Below are 10707 nucleotides of genomic sequence, written 5' to 3'. Positions count from 1 at the left end.
AATGTTTACAATTTTGATTTCCAATTATTTAGTTGTCTAACTGTACATACAGTTTGACAACAAATGTATTGCAAAGACCAACATTGTAAAAATTTGCATATTAATTATTCGTTTATTGCAACAAATTATGTAAAAACTTTACGGTTTTTTGTGTAAATCTCTTGCTATTGATCCTCAAAACAATGTTCCGCAAAAATATGCAAAGTTTATTTGCTATTTATAATAAATACGGACTAGAATAAGACTACTTTGAGGTGACAATAAATGTATTGCAAAAATTACCAAATCTATGATTTCATGGAGAATTACCAAATGTGTGTTCCTTAATGAGTTGTTTATCCACTTGGGCATTAATTGGAGCTTTAATCAACTTAGTTAATTGGCACGAGGTATAATGGCTATTAAATATTTCCTAATGATGTCAGTAGGAATGTCTTCGCAATCATTATTATGTTCGTGAAAACGATTTCGCATACTTACTACTTTTACATAGCTTTTTCTTGGTATAGAATATACTACGCAAAAATTCGGTATTCCAGCTTTATTTTCATATTCGATGGGATTTACTGGATTTGGCACACTTTTTGTGATTTATTATGATAGTAGAGGATAATATCTATATATTTTGTAAAAATTAAGTCTTTCCAATACTATTGAGGGAGTAAATAAAGCTCTGTTGTAGGTTGTTTTAAATTACTGCACTGAGGGTCTATTTTTCTCTATACTTTTCACAGGTATTTTGATGTTTTTTCCGACAATACCCAGAAAAATTTGAAGGAAGGGTTTCCATGCGATGACGTGATTTCATGGCATCTTTTGCATTGGTTCAAACGAAATCCTGAAAGATCCGATCTTTCCTTCAGCATTTGAAGCCATGCAAAGGAAGTTGTGAAAGATCCGATCTTTATACCCTCAGCCTTTAGGCTAAAGAGGGTATTTACACTTTGATACGGCCAAAAATGTGCCTCATCGAAATAATGGTTTTAGACCCCAAGTATGTTTGTACGATATCCGTTTCAGACAATTTTGAGTCGATCTAGCAATGTCCGTCCGTCCGTCTGCTGTCTGGCTGATTGGTGCGCACGATAACTCTCGAACGGATCAATTGATTCGGTTCAAATTTTGGGTATCGAAATATTTTGTCCAGGTTTGATTTAAGTTCGAAGATAGGGCATATCGGTCCACTCCTTCAGGTACCTCCCCCACAAAAGTTCAAAAATGTTCGGAAAAATTGTCCGAACGATAACTCTTGAAGGGAGTAACCGAATTAGTACATACTTTGCACATCGTGACATTTCTACCAGACATAGATGAGGTTCCAATATGGACCCTATTGGTTCACTCTTTCGGGTACCTCCCACACAAAATTTTGCTTAAGTGCAGTTTAAGGCCTGCTCTCGAATCGCTTTGATTTTTGTTGCAGCCACTTGTATTCACTACCCCCATTACGACGATATAACTTTTTTCAGGGGCAAGTCCATATATCCTCAGAAATCAGCACGAAAACTGCAAACAACCCATATAATACCATGTGTCGTAGTTGGAGTGCACGATAAATCTCGAACGGATCAACATATTTGGTTAAAATTTTGGATCTTTCAATATTTTGTCCAAACTTAGTTTAAATTCGAAGATAGACCATATCGTTCCACTCCTTCCGGTACCTCCCCCACAAAGGTTCAAAATTGTTCGCCAAGATTGTGGGCATGATAACTCTAGGAGGGAATAACCGAATTGAGCCAAACTTTGCTATTGGTAATATTACTTTCTAATATGGACTATATCGGTCCACTCATTTGAGTACCTCCCACACAAAATTTTGAAAAAGTATAGTTTAACAACTCCTCTCTGATCTTATTTATTTGTGACGCAGCCGGTTGCACTTTCGGCCCCTGTTACGACGTTGTAATTTTTTTTCGTGGGAAAGTCCATACTTCCTGAGGTAATGACCCAAACAGGTCCAGAAAATCCTACCGGCACCACCTAAACTGGCTAATGTGTAAAATAACCCTTTAAGAGAAATCGATTTAGCTCAAACTTTGTAAATTGAAAAGTAAAATTGTAATATATTTAAATTCAGAAAATTAAGTACAACATATTTATTTATATAGTCTGTAAGGAAAATATCCATAGACTAATAAAGAAAAAAATATTTCCTACAGATTTGTATTAGGTCCGAATATGTACTACATCGGATCACTCCTATGGGTACACCCTACCCAAAGGTTGGAAAAAATGCACTCGTCTTGGATCATTCTGAATTTTGTTGCAACATGTAGTTTTTTGCGGCCCTTTCCATCCTGGAAAATTTTCCCAACAGCTAAAAAACCTACAGAAGTATTGTGTTAACATTTTTTCTTCGGGTACGTGGCTGAGGGTATATATCTGTCGGCTCAGCTGACTGATACTTTCTTACTTGTTTCATGCGCATTTAAACACATTCCATCGATCCAATAGAGATGAATTTTGTGTTTTTATGTATACACATTTTTCTAAATATATAAGATTACAGTAGGCTTGATGTTGTGGGTGACTCGAAATTACAACCAACGTTGTTAAAACTCTCGTCGTAATGATAATGTCATTTCAAAACATTGGTGAAAATGACATGCTTTGGATTCAAAAATGAATAGCAGCTTTTGAGGTTCACACTCATATAAAATTCATCGATGAAGATGCTAAAAAGATGGCATGCCAGATCACTTGCACCCATGATTGAATGGCATCTTTGGCATCGAACATTTTGCTGCGTACATATTGAGTCAAATATTCATTCTTTGCATACTTGTCTGTGGCCGATTCGTCATTGTTTTAAGCGATTTTTAACTGTATGAAGACCCTCCATGACGGCTTTTTTATCACTGATCTTTATCACATTCAATACTGTTAGTCTATTATTAGCCGAAAAAGTCATAAAAATACATAATGACTATAAAAATTTGCGCAAATGATTCGTTTTATAGTACTGTTTTTCCCTTTGCAATACATTTATTGTCACCTCAAAGTAGTAGGTAGTTCATATTCTAGTCCGTATTTCTTACAAATTCCAAATAAATGTTGTTTATTTCGACGGAACATTGTTTTGAGGATCAATAGCAAGAGATTTACACAAAAATCCGTTTTTACATAGTTTATTGCCACAAACGAACAATTATTATGAAATTTATTACAAATTTTGGTCAATGCTATACATTTGTTGTCAAACTGTATGTAGCTACATATGTACCTATGTATGACAAATTACACAATTAGATACATATGTATGCATGTAATATCTATGTATGTATGCATCTTTGGATAACCATACTTACATTCATAGCGTTCATAAACCCCATCCATTTCTACTGTCAAAATCAACCCAATTTCAATTTCAATGCGAAAAGTTGAGATGTCCAAATTGGTTCTGTCGAAATAAAATTATGTAATTACTTGTGATGTTTGTTATTACGTTGCTTATAAGTGCAACGTGTTTTTGTACAAATTTTACTAATTTCCGTAGCAGTATTGCTCTGTCTCTCGGGCATAAATTTCCCAATACGTATGGAAATTCGAATTATTATGTAAGTTGCCAATTTTATATTAATAAACAATTCGCAAATACAATAGATACACCAGACCACATAAGTCTGCGTACAACTATAAATATGAAAGGTTTACGTGGTGAATAATTTATTCAGGCCAACTGAATATTTTGCGTGAATCTATATATATAAAAATGGTGTAAAAAATGTATAGTAATTCATAAAATGAGAACGGCTAGGCCGATTTCTGTAAAATTTTTTGTCAGTTCTTCGCATTTTCGAGGAGAAGGTCTTTACGGAAGAAAATTTTGGAAATCCCTCTGGAAAAGTCGGAAAATTGGCAAAAATCGAAAATTGAGTTTTTGTATGAAATTTTATTCCTTAATAGCGAGACGAAGTTCGCCGGGTCCGCTAGTTTAATATAATATAATATGTATTTTGAATATTTTGAAAATAAAATAAAAGTCTGCGAACAAAAGGATTAAGTGATCTGTGCAGTGTGGGAGAATTTGATGATTTATCTTCATTTTGACGATTTTTTGGCCCATAATTGAAAAATTACTATTTTATGGTCCAAAATGGCGATTTTTCATGTAAGCAAAAATTGCATGACATAATACATGATAAACATATTTTAACCAAAATATCACGAAAGTCTTTGGGGAACACAATGTTACAAACCGGATTTTATGAGCTTTTTAATGTTCTTAGCACTTTCCAGCCAGATTGGCTATATACATATCTGGTACACAGGTATTTTGATGGTTTTTCCACACGTTCGAATTATATCAGATGAACATTTTCATTTAGGATTGCTATTAGATGAAAATCTTCCTTGAAAAGGTTTCGAGATAAAATTGTAAAAAATGATGAATTCAGCATTCTTAACTTCCTACTCAGGTTTCGAGATAAAATTGTAAAAATGAAGAATTCAGCATTCTTAACTTCCTACTCATGCACTCTTTAAGACATCAATCAGTCTGTCAGTTTTAAATTTCAGTTTTTATCTATTTCCGGCTGTCCCTCAACGATAATGTACGTGGACGACAAACGACAAACACGGACCATCACACTTTCAAGCAAACGATTTTGATGTCATTCAAAACTGGAAGTGTGTACCCAGTATTACCTTGCTGCATTACCGCAAACCCGATAACCATAGGGAAAACTCTCATTTTTTGAATGCTGGTTTTTGTAGCGGTATTTAAGTGAGATTGGGATAGTTTTATTGCTGTAGGTTATTTAGTCTCATAGTTTTGAAACATGTTGGCGATTTTCTCTGTCGTATTTTCCATGGATTTCAGTTGTTCGTTCATATAATATATATTGAACGGTCACGGTCCATCCGGAAACTTTCTTTAAAGAAAATCTGATGTGCATCTGGGGATATCCATCGCCCAGACCTTTCCAGAGGGATCCGATTACTTCGATACTTGATAAAAGTAACTATCTTCGTCTGCTTTTCTTTCTGACTCCTCTGTTTATAGTGATCTCCCGAATTCGTACTCTTCTTGTTCATCTCTAAAACTGCGATAATTTTGTCAATATCACAAATTAATATGTCGCCCGATACAGAATATTTGTCCATAATTCGACCAAAAAATCGTCAGTACTTCCTATTTCTTGCTTTTTATACCCTCAGCCTTTGGGCAACGAGTAAATGTGCCTCATCGAAATAATAGTTTTAGACCCCAAGAGTGTTTGGGCGAAGTCCTTTCAAACAATTTCTAGTCGATTTAGCCCTGTCCGTCTGTCCGGCTGGTGTGCACGATAACTCTAGAACGGATCAACCGAACCAAATTTTGAACTTGCCCAAACTTAGTTTAAGTTCGAAGTTGACCCATATAAGTCCACTCCTTCGGGTAGCTCCCCCACAGAAGTTTGAAATTTTTCTGTGAAATTGTGTCAACGATAACTACCGAAGGGTGCAATCGATTTATTCCAAACTTTACAAATCGTATTACTCCTTCCGGATATAGATCGGGTTTGGATATGGACCATATCAGTCTACTCCCGCGGGTAAGACCATATTTCCTGAGGTAATGGCCTAAAAACTCCATGAAACCCTAACATGGCGAGGAACAGAGAATGATTTGTGTTTATTTGTTCACTATTAAACATGTCCTACCCCTTAGATAAGAAGCTACAAAAGCAACAGCATACACTAGACTGGTTTTAACTAAAAGGGGAAAAATCGAAGTCCGATTTTTTATGTTTAGCCACTACAAAGAACTGGTAAACTGTTTTCATCGATTGGACAATAAATGTGGTCTGTAGATTTTATATTAACTATATAAAGGGCCCATGGGAACTTTGAGGCTCCAATGGCACGTGTTAACATATTCCGATTGAGCTCAAACTTTGGCAATCTTTTAACAAAACTAAACATTTTAGGAAGGTGCCGCATAAAAAAATCCGACATCGATTTTTTAAAACCACCCTAATATACACTGATATACATATTAGGGTCTGGCGTAAAAAATATTTATTATTGACAAAAATATTTGCAAAATTTACAATGTCTTCTGCATACCTTTAATTTGTGGATTACAATTTCAACTACATAGTGTTTAAAATATATACCCTTACCGAATCTAAAGTATACATATTTTTCCTTTTCATATCATGGCCACATTGTAATGGACATTTGCACCAATTAAATGTACATTCTGCTGATTGTGAACATTCCAAACGATTGTATTGGAATTTTGTGGCAAGACAATAATAAATGAATAAACGAATGAATGTGACAGTTAGCCTTATGCATTGCTATGTGTGAATGGACAAACAGGGTTCCACAGAAAGTGTGATACTCAAGTCCACAGAACATGCCCTAACCGTGACTAGAACCTTTGACCCAGATTGGCACACAGGTATTGGATACAAAATGAAACAGTACACTATCGCTTCTACAATTTTTTGTAAGCGACATGCCCTCCAAAAATGACCACTGGCTACATACATGCATATATATGTATATGTCCTATATGTATAGAAATTTTCGGGCAGACTGGCATTTTTCGAGCCAAATTGAAAGGCTTAGGAGATTAGAGCGGTCAATCCTTACATATTGTTGCGACTAACGATTAGGTAAGTGCAATTTATAATAATTTGCGGTCCTCATATTTAAAGATGCGGCAGAACTCGCTGGTTTTCAAGGTTTTTTTATTATTCGGGTTTGTAGCTCCGACATATCTTATTGGTCACCCTGTAAAAGAACAACAGTACACATACATAACAATATACAATATGTTAATGTATGTGTGCATATTATATTTTAATCTATCATAAAAATTGCTCTGTCAGGTCAGCTTTCGAATTGGTTGACAATCATTTTAAAAGTTTACAACTTATTGATGTCTGTCGTTGTCTTATTCACTGCAAGTAATGAAACTCTGCGTCCTTTGGTCTCGATTATGAGTTTTGTGGCGAATCAGTCTTGATCATATAATTTACATAACTTGATGAATATTTATTAAGAATTTTTCTAACAAATATTTATGTTTTTGGAAATGTAAATGCTAACTTTGACATAGTTACCAATTTATATAAATTTGATTATTGTATATACATTACAAAGAAAATTTGTTGTATTATAAAATAGTTTTGGAAATACAACATCCCTAAAGCATGAGTAAATAATTACATATGAATGTTTAGTAGTGTACCATGAATAAACTTTTGACTGTAAATTGACATTAATCATTCAGGTTTGAGTTGATTATACCTAAAAAGTTATTTTATGAATAAATGTATACCTTTAAGGAGGTTTATTACTATATTGGAATTTGGAGGTGCGGAACAGTTTTCCTATAAATCAAACTAACAATAAATTCCCAAACCTCTGATTTGTTACTTTGGCTTTTCAATGTTGAATACTATATTTTTGAATATTTGTAGTGAATTATAATTGGGAATCGAATTCACTGAATCCTAAGCCATTAAACTTTTTCACATTTTTGCTTACCGACAATAATCGTTGAAACTAAAATCCTTATAAATTCTGTTATTAACGAATTTGGTCTGTAAGGTAGCAACCAAAATAAAATTGTCACACAGTGTTTTCAACTTTTATTGGTACTTTTTTTGTTTTTAATTTTGCTTTTTAATTTTACCGACTTTTGTCGGTAACCAAAAAATGAGTTTCAGAATTCCAGTACAGATACCAAACATTTTTGGCCTATTCCCACTGGGAAGGTCGAATTATTGACTGTGTATGTGACATTGGCTTTCACGTCTACATTATGAATACTAAAACCATATTTCCTGTGGACCACGTGAAGCATTTCCCTCATTCATTATTGACTTGTTAGTAATAAGGTCAATACCAATACCAAGACAATAGGCTGTCTCAGATTTTATAAAATCTAGTGCTATACCTGCATATTCTTCCTTGTTAAATCCAATTGCACACAGTTCTAGCTGATTCAACTATTCTTTTCAGGAAAATTCAAAAATTTGAACACCCATAGTTATTGATTTATTTTTCAAATATTGATTTATATTAATCTTGATTTAAACGTAACTTGCGTTGTTGCCCTAACCCACGCATATTTTTTATTATTTTAGGCCGTTATGGCATCCACATTTTTTGAAAACAGTTTTCATCATGGGTGATCCCCCAAATTATGCAATAAAGATTTTTTAGTATATGTATATATTAAAATGTTTCGGATCCAGCAAAATAGTCAGTTTGTGATTTTGAAATCAAAGTACATTATTCATGTCTCCTTGCATTTTTGTTTCATCCGATCATATGGGTGTATCTGATATTAGAATAACTCTGTCATCAGTGTATGAAATAGTGATATCATTTATATATGTTTTTCCCTTGGGGTTTGTTCGGCTGTAGGGCATTTGAATAAAACAAGAGTGTATTTTGTTTTATATCTTTATTTGTTTACCTATACTTCGATCGTCGGATCATCATCAGGGTCTGTCCCCAGTTATATGGACTGATTCAAGCTCTCTTCTTGTACAATGAATCCAGGTGTTTCTTGTGCGTCCCTTTTTGCGTTTTCGGCGCAAGATTTGTCCTAACCAAGTCCATTTCCTCCACCTTATTTCTACATCTAGATTTGAATTTGATATTTTTAGGCATAAGCAACGGTTGACAAATACTTGGAGCTTCAGAGTCGTCACTTTCGTAAAACTCCAAGTCGTACAGCCATACAGCAGAGCAGTTAAATATTCTGACTTTAGTTGTAGTTGAGATGACATTAATTACATCTCCAGAGTTTATTGAGCGATCAGAACACATTTCTAGCCTTGTTAATACGATTGCTGTGTCGGATTCGCTGTCTTTGGTAATCTTGCTACCTAAATAGCAGAAATGTTTTACGTCTTCGATGATGTGTCCCTTTATTTATTTGTAGACCAACTTTGGAGGCGTTTTGTGTAAGCAATTCCGATTTAGTTTTCATGCGATCGAAGCTGTGATCGAAAAAGCAAATGGCATCTGCGTAATTGATGTCACCAAGGAAGTCATTCTTGATTCTGGAACAGAATCTAGACGGATAAGAAAACGTGTGGGGATAAGAGACAGCCCTACTTTACACCCTTACTGGTTGTGAAGGGTAAGCTTTCTATGCCGTACGGATATAGACCAGGGAGGAATCCCGCCTGTTTCTACCGGAAAATTGAGGGACTCCATACTCTGAGTTACATATGTTCACTGCTTGTACTGTTGTCTATTTTTATTTAAATATACGGTGCTTTAAGTAGTTTTAAAACGACATTAGACTTCGACCTCTTATTCCGTTTTTTATATCCTACACCACTATATGGGGAGGGTATTATAAGTTGGTTTTGGCCCAAAAGTTTGTAACGCATCGAAATAATGGTCGTAGGCCTATACTTATACATATATACCAAAATGAATGTCTCGACGGACTGAGTCGATGTGGCTATGTGAGTCCGTCCCTTCGTCCGTCTATCAGCCCATCTAAACCTTGTAATCACGCTACAGGTCGCAATTCTAATCGGATTTTGGATGTTGATGGCGATCCTTTTGGTGATGGTCGGATGATATTCAGTGGTCGGAATGGACAAAAAGCGCATTTGGAGAAAAAGTCAAGGTCTTATAACAAAGCGAATATCTCCGCTTCTATAAGGGTTATACCAAAAGCAAAACCTTACAATGAATGTAAAAATACCACCTTTCTAACGATGTAGGCTGTCCTAGGTGGTCAAACAACGAAGATATCACAATAGTCACAAATAAAACCCAACTTTTCATTTTTGCGAATTTAGTTAGTATGACGAATATCTCAGCTTTGGTTGGAGTCTTTCCAAAAGCAAAGCCTGACTAGAAAATCTCATATTTATAATGACGTAGGTTGGCGAAGGTGACCAAATAACGGAGATATCGCAATAGCCGGTAATGCATCCCATTTTCAATTTTTTAAAATCACGCTACAGGTGGCAATTTTGATCGGATCGTCACGAAATGTTGGTGGTTAATGGGGTCCCGGGAAAGAAGACTACTGATTTTGGTGATGGCCGGATAATATTCAGGGGTCGGAATGGGTAAAAAACTTATTTCGATAAAAAGTCAACGTTTTTTCCCAAATCATATATCTTAGCGTCTACAGCTTTGGTTGGGGACCTTCGAAAAGCAAAGCCGGGCTATGAAAGTATAAAATCCCATATTTAGAATGATGCAAAGTTGGTTGGCGTATCAGGAAAATATCACCTTTATAATGATGCAAAATAGGTTGGCGCACATCCCACTTACCCATTTTTTATGAATTGTACTCTGCTTTGGTTGGATGCGTTTCAAAAATGAAAACATTCGGAGCTTTAAAATCTTCCCAATTGCCTTACCAAAATTGGTGAAAAGCTTGATATGTTGAAAAAGACGCTGAGATATTCCAATTTATGAAATTGATTTCCATGTCAGATATTGCTGCTTCTGTTGGACATTTTCCAAGGAGACAACTTAATAACGAAACTAAATCATCTGAGCTTTAAATAAATACAAAATGTGGCACTTATGGTAAAATATCAGAGTTATTATTTTAATGACAAATAAAACAATGTTATGACAGCTACAAAATTTTCTTTAGTTCCATTTTATCATGACTTGCGGTTTTTAAGCAAAATCTTGAAGACTTAAGATCGGCTCGTTAACAATCGGGTGGTTATTGTCGACTCTATGTAATCGGGGTTGTTGATATCGGCTCGT

General features: G+C 35.0%; 1 long non-coding RNA gene across 1 annotated transcript in view; it reads right to left on the bottom strand.

Moving 5' to 3' along the window:
* Positions 1-10503, bottom strand: part of LOC141399527 (uncharacterized) — a 25671-nt gene extending 15168 nt beyond the window's left edge. Inside the window, exon 1 of the long non-coding RNA XR_012411861.1 lies at positions 10258-10503. This is a non-coding gene — a long non-coding RNA (uncharacterized lncRNA). The remainder of the gene's footprint in view (positions 1-10257) is intronic.
* Positions 10504-10707: the final 204 nt, after the last annotated feature.

Source organism: Musca autumnalis, unplaced genomic scaffold (genome assembly GCF_047663935.1).
Source record: "Musca autumnalis isolate F117 unplaced genomic scaffold, ASM4766393v1 scaffold_3, whole genome shotgun sequence".
Lineage (NCBI taxonomy): Eukaryota > Metazoa > Arthropoda > Insecta > Diptera > Muscidae > Musca > Musca autumnalis.
The sequence above is the reverse complement of the archived record's forward strand: the minus strand, read 5'-3'. Positions and strand labels throughout refer to the sequence as shown.